We start from the raw sequence: 6,195 nt of genomic DNA on the forward strand, positions 1-6,195 counted from the left end.
GGAGAAGGGAGGAGCATCGTAGCACTAGATGTGCTACTTACGCCACTAAGTAGGCCAAAGAGGCGCAAAGTGTTCTTCTTCACACATACACAACACACTGGGAAAAAAAGATGACAGACTATAGCAGGGGTCGGGAACCTTTTTGACTCAAAGAGCCATAAAAGCAAAAAATATTAATTTTATTTTGGGAAAGAGCCACACCATATATTATGAGACAAATTTACTAAATTGCTAAACCGGCGCCCCAGACAAAAGATTAGTCTTCAGCACATTTATTTTTGATGATTTGATAAAAATTATGAAAAGAGAATAATGCCAGAGCCCCTGTCCCAAATTCAACAAACAGACCACTTTAAACTTGTCTCTTTCTTGCAATTACTCAAGATCGGATAAACTCCTTTTGACCCTTTTTTTCATACATATTGGTTTCAAAACCAGATGCAAGCATTTATTTTGTAAAAACGTCACAACATTCTGAGAATAGGGAGCCTTATGTGCTTACCTTTGGCGAGAGATGGGAGGGAATGCTTGTACTTTTTGCATAGCTCCACCCATCCCTCCCACTCACCCAATCAAATGACTAAGTTCTCTTCCGGTGTTTTGGCGTATTTACAGTTCTGTGGATTCATCATAAAGTATCTGAACACTGAGCACAGATTATATAGTGAACTTTTAAATAAAGGATTCTTTAGCGTTGTACAGCCAAAACGAGTTTTTTTTCCCCCTTTTTTTGTGTGACACCTTGACTGTAAATTGTAGTGAAAAACGTGCCCTATATATACTGCGAAGTGTTACTTTCGAATATAGCATTGGTTTGGCTTTACGTGTACCTGAATAGGACAGATAATTCCGGTTTTGAACAAGATGGAGAAATTTTGCATGCAATCAAATTGGTCTCTGAGCCACAGATACTCATAGAAAGAGCCATATATGGCTCGCGAGCCATAGGTTCCCGACCCCTGGACTATAGGAACAACAGAGAACCCTCGCTACTTTGCAAACACACGTGAAGAAAATTACTATAACCGCTTTCTTCCATCTTCACAACATCGCTAAAATTCGTCCTATGCCGTCTCAGTCCCCAAGCCTGCACAAAATTTAGTCATTTTAATCATATTTAGTTTCTTTTGTCTTTTATTAGCATATTTGGTATTGCAGTAATCCAAAAGTAATTGAAAGTAATCAAGTTAAAGTAACCCTACCCAACCCTGTCTAGGACGCAGGGAAAACACTGAAAGTGTCTGCTCTAGTAAAAAATAAGAAGAGCTTGGCCTCCATGTGACTTCTTCTTAATAGCTTATGTCAAACTGCAGTAAAATATAATACTTAATCGTGTTGCCAGTGCTGTGATTATGCTACTGGCAAGAGAAAAATGTTTTTTTTCTTTTCTTTTGGAAGTTTGTTAGAGTCACTATCTTGGAAACCTGATCAGCTTGAGGTGAGAAAAGACATCGGCGTATTTCCATAACTTGTTTTCTGCACTGTTGTCTTGTCCTTCAAAGCGAGCTGAGCAGGAAACCATGACAACGGGAGGCAAGCACGTTACGCCATCAAGCGTGATGGAGGCGGCGCCCAGCAGGTGTTCGATCCTGTCGGAGAAAAACAAAAGCGCAAAAGGTGAGGGAAGCCTTCCCGAGCACGTCGGGATTATTGTGTGAATGCCTTTTCGTGTATTCCCGGTTTAATCCCTCATCCGTCCCACACTAAGTCCGTGTAAGCGCATTCGCTCGCTATCATATTAACACCGGCGTGACAACAGACTGGATAAGCGGCACTCATTGTGTCTTAGTTTTGTATTAGCACACCTTGATTTTCACATGGAGGAAAATTGCATTCACGCCAAAAGAACAACAACATGTAAAACAACTCAAAATACACTACTGTAAATTTCGCTCCTGACCAATGTTCCCTGTAATTTTCCACGGGTCTGAGCGTTCACACAAAGTCGGTGAGCAACGCTTAAAACAACAGTGAGCAACCATAATCCCAAGTGTGGCAAGATAATTAATTATCAAACATGTCCAAAACTTGACATCAAGTTACATTTTGCTGAGTTTCCGACAATGCAAAATTATTTTGCTCTTTTGAATGAATTGACTCATAAACGATTGCAAAGGTTGTACGGCCTACAAACGTCGTTTGTTCTTACAATTCTTTTAAAAGATATCCATTTCTTTTTATTTCCTGATATATTTTGTCGCGCAACATTACCATTTTTGGGGGCTTATTTAGTCGGTTGTAAGATACAGAACTGAACTTAATCACATTTTTTAGTGGAAGTACAATGTTGGCAACAAGATTCACTTGATATGATTGTCCCCTGCCCACTGCCCGATGATTGCTGGGATGGGCTCCAGCACCCCCGCGACCCTACTGAGGATAAGCGGTGTAGCTAATGAGATGAGACAAACTTTTTCATCTTTTTTCGGTTACTTTTTTTTTTAATTCCTTTAAAAAAAATCTGAGCTGTTACTTTTTTCTTTTTGTTCTCTGTTTACTTTTTTCCTACATTTCTTTTTTTTCTTTTTTCTGGCTTTTTTTCTAAATTTTTCCTTCTTTTTTTTTCTTCCCTTTGTTTCTTTTTTTCTCGGCTTTTCACTACTTTTTCATTTTGGTATTTTTTTCTTTTTTGTTCTATTCCCCCCTTATTTTAAGTTATTTTGTGCATGGTTTTACATAATATTTGGTCATGTTGGGATTAAAGAAGCAAAAACAACCTGAAGAGCCGTTTAGGACCCGAAAGAGCCGGTTCCTTTTAGTGAGCCGAGCCGAAGAAGCCGATTCTCGTCATACTCTACTAACTTTACTAAACTAAGTTCTACTTCGACTTGACTTCAAAATACCGCATTTGGGACACAACGTCGGGGGAACCCGTGTATTTTTACCTTCATACACTGTAACTTTGACTTAAGTCGCTTCTTAATAAGTAATTCTGAGCCCTCATTTTTGTGCGCCTGCTAGATTTTTTTGTGCGCTGAGAATGTGCGAGCAGTGCGCAATTGCGCACGCGCGTAGCTTAAAGGGAACACTGCTCCTGACTATAGGCCGCACCCTGCACTTGTAAGCCGCATGTGGCTACGTTGAAACAAGAGCTATTTACAAAGAAAAACAGTGTCACGAACCAGGACAGGGAACAGGAATGAAGAACCCAATGGCGTAACATACTCACAGTTCATTAGGGAGAGGAGGAATGTGCGTACACTCGATCCGGGGATCGATGGTCGCGGAAGTGGATTTAAATCCGAACAAAAGAGTTGTCAAAATCAAACAGATCAGGCCAAAAATAAGACAGGATCAAACACAGGCATATTCACAGTTCAACAGGAGTCTTGCAGACACTCTGACAACCAGGCAACTTGCGAGACCGCGTTTAAGTGTCCGGCTGCAATCTGTCAATGTGTTTCAGCTTGTGTCAGTGGGCGGGGCCAATTTGGGTGCCGTGGCAACCGTGACAGAACCTGGCGCCACACGGCGGGGACCAATTGAGCGCCATGGCAACCATGACAAACAGAACGCAAAAACTTACCAGTTAACCTCAGCCAATTGTTCCGCTTATTAACACACAATAAACTATGGCGACATCAAGTGGCCATAATTCAAACTTCAACTCATTGTTCTATTGTACTGGATTACTTTGAATTACTTTTGGATTACTCCAATACCAAATATGCTAATAAAAGACAAAAGAAACTAAATATGAATAAAATGATGACTCACAACACGTGGTAAGCTTTCTCTCCTGGCTTTGATCTCTTTGATCTCCGGCAAAACTAACATAAAATGCGACAGAAACAAAATTAAAATAAATCCAAACAGCTTGCCAACATCATTTTTGCCGTTCCATGTATTCCGTTACTCCCCAAGCCTGCACAAAATGTAGTCATTTTGTTCATATTTAGTTTCTTTTGTCTTTTATTAGCATATTTAGTATTGGAGTAATCCAAAAGTAATTTAAAGTAATCCAGTTAAAGTAACCCTACCCAACCCTGGTTGGAGTACATAAAGAAAAAGAAAACACCCATCTGCTAGAAAATGAGGAAAATCAAAGTAAAAGTGTTAATTTTTTAAAAGGGAATCATTGGCTCGATTCATTGTTCTTATATTTAAAATGTCCAATATAGGTCAAAATTAAGCCTCAGTTAAAACATAAAGCTTCTCTTATCAAAAGGTTTTGGAGGAAATTGGTTATTTGTGGTATAGCTTACCCGGTAGTACAGGTTTAAAGGGACAGTGTGGACTATTTAAAGCAGGGGTCGGGAACCTTTTTGACTCAAAGAGCCATAAAAGCAAAATATATTAATTTTATTTTGGGAAAGAGCCACACCATATATTATGAGACAAATTGACTAAATTGCTAAACCCGCGCCCCAGACAAAAGCTTAGTCTTCAGCACATTTATTTTTGATGATTTAAAAAATTATGAAAAGAGAATCATACCAGAGCCCGTGTCCCAAAATCAACAAACATGCCACTTTAAATTTGTCTCTTTTTTGCAATTACTCAAGATCGGTTAAACTAGTTTTGACCCTTTTTTTTCATACATATTGGTTTCAAAACCAGATGCAAGCAGTAAAAACGTCACAACATTCTGCAAACAGGGAGCCTGATGTGCTTACCTTTGGCGCAGACGGCGTAGGGCGAGAGATGGGAGGGAGTGCTTGCACTATTTGCATAGCTCCACCCATCCCTCCCACTCACCCAATCAAATAACTTTAAGTCCTCTTTCCGGTGTTTTGGCGTATTTACAGTTTGTTCTGTGGATTTCACCATTAGGTATCTGAACACTGAACACAGATTATATAGTGAGCTTTTATATAAAGTATTCTTTAGCGTTGTACAGCCAAAACAAGTTTTTTTTTGTGGTGTGACACTTTGACTGTAAATTGTAGTGAAAAAACGTGACCTATATAATCTGGTTTGGCTTTGCGTGTGTCTGAACAGGATTAATAGCTCATGTTTTGAACCAGATGGAGAAAATTTGCATGCAATCAAATTTGTCTCTGAGCCACAGGTACTCATAGAAAGAGCCATATATGGCTCGCGAGCCAAAGGTTCCCGACCCTTGATTTAGAGCCTCCTAGTAGTAAAAAAAAAATTAATTCATTAAAAAGAAAAATAAGAAAATAAAACGTACTATTATACAAATGTGCTTTTTTAAAATAATTTCAGGTCAAGAAATTTGTATTTTTTTACATACATGGGTCTCACCTAAAAAGAACTGACCTTATTGTCCACCATCGTGCTGCTACCGGTACCCCTCAAAAACTATGAACCCTATGAAAGGGAGGGCAAAATACAATTGAAAAAAAAGTTCGATCACTTTGACTCGCCGCATTTTGTATTCATTCATTCATTTTTTAGCAATCATTTTCGGTTGCATGTCACACACCAGCAACATCTAACGGTGAAGTAATACACACTGTCTCTTTAATAATTGTGGTAAGAATTATTTTTTAAATTTGGATTCTGTTGTAACTTCTTTTCTAGTACTGTATAAAAACCTTTTAAAAATGCCAAATTGTCTATCATTTGAACACACTTGTCTAAATGTCATTTTAACTTCTCATCTCATCTCATTAGCTGCACCGCTTATCCTCAGTGGGGTCGCGGGGGTGCTGGAGCCCATCCCAGCAAACATCAGGCAGTGGGCAGGGGACACCCTGAACTGGTTGCCAGCCAATCGCAGGGCACACAGGGACAGACAACTCGCTCGCTCATTCACACCTAGGGACAATCTGGACCTGACATGCATGTCTTTGGAATGTGGGAGGAAACCAGAGTGCCCGGAGGAAACATACAAACTCCGCACAGTAAGTCCAGTAGCTGGATTTGAACCCACACAGGAGGTTCCCAAGACCTTAGAACTGTGCCGCACAAGCGCTAACCACTGCGCCGCCGTGCTGCCCTCATTCTAACTTGCTTCTTTTAAAATAAGAAAAAAATGTGCAGTTTTTAAATCGGAAACTTGGCAATGCCACATAGGTTGAGAAATACTGCCTGCGGGGATTGTTGACATGAAATCCTGACAAATACAATATTTGATTCCTAAAAAATCTCTGTGAAACCTCAAAAGAACAAACGCAGGTTAATTGTATGAAAGTTATTGCATAAAAAGTCAAAACCAGAAATGATAAAATCATATTTTTCAAACCAAAAAAACAATCTATTGTCTAAAATTTTAATTTAACATAATAC

Source organism: Urocampus carinirostris, chromosome 12, assembly GCF_059441175.1.
Source record: "Urocampus carinirostris isolate Australia breed hairy pipefish chromosome 12, RoL_Ucar_1.0, whole genome shotgun sequence".
Lineage (NCBI taxonomy): Eukaryota > Metazoa > Chordata > Actinopteri > Syngnathiformes > Syngnathidae > Urocampus > Urocampus carinirostris.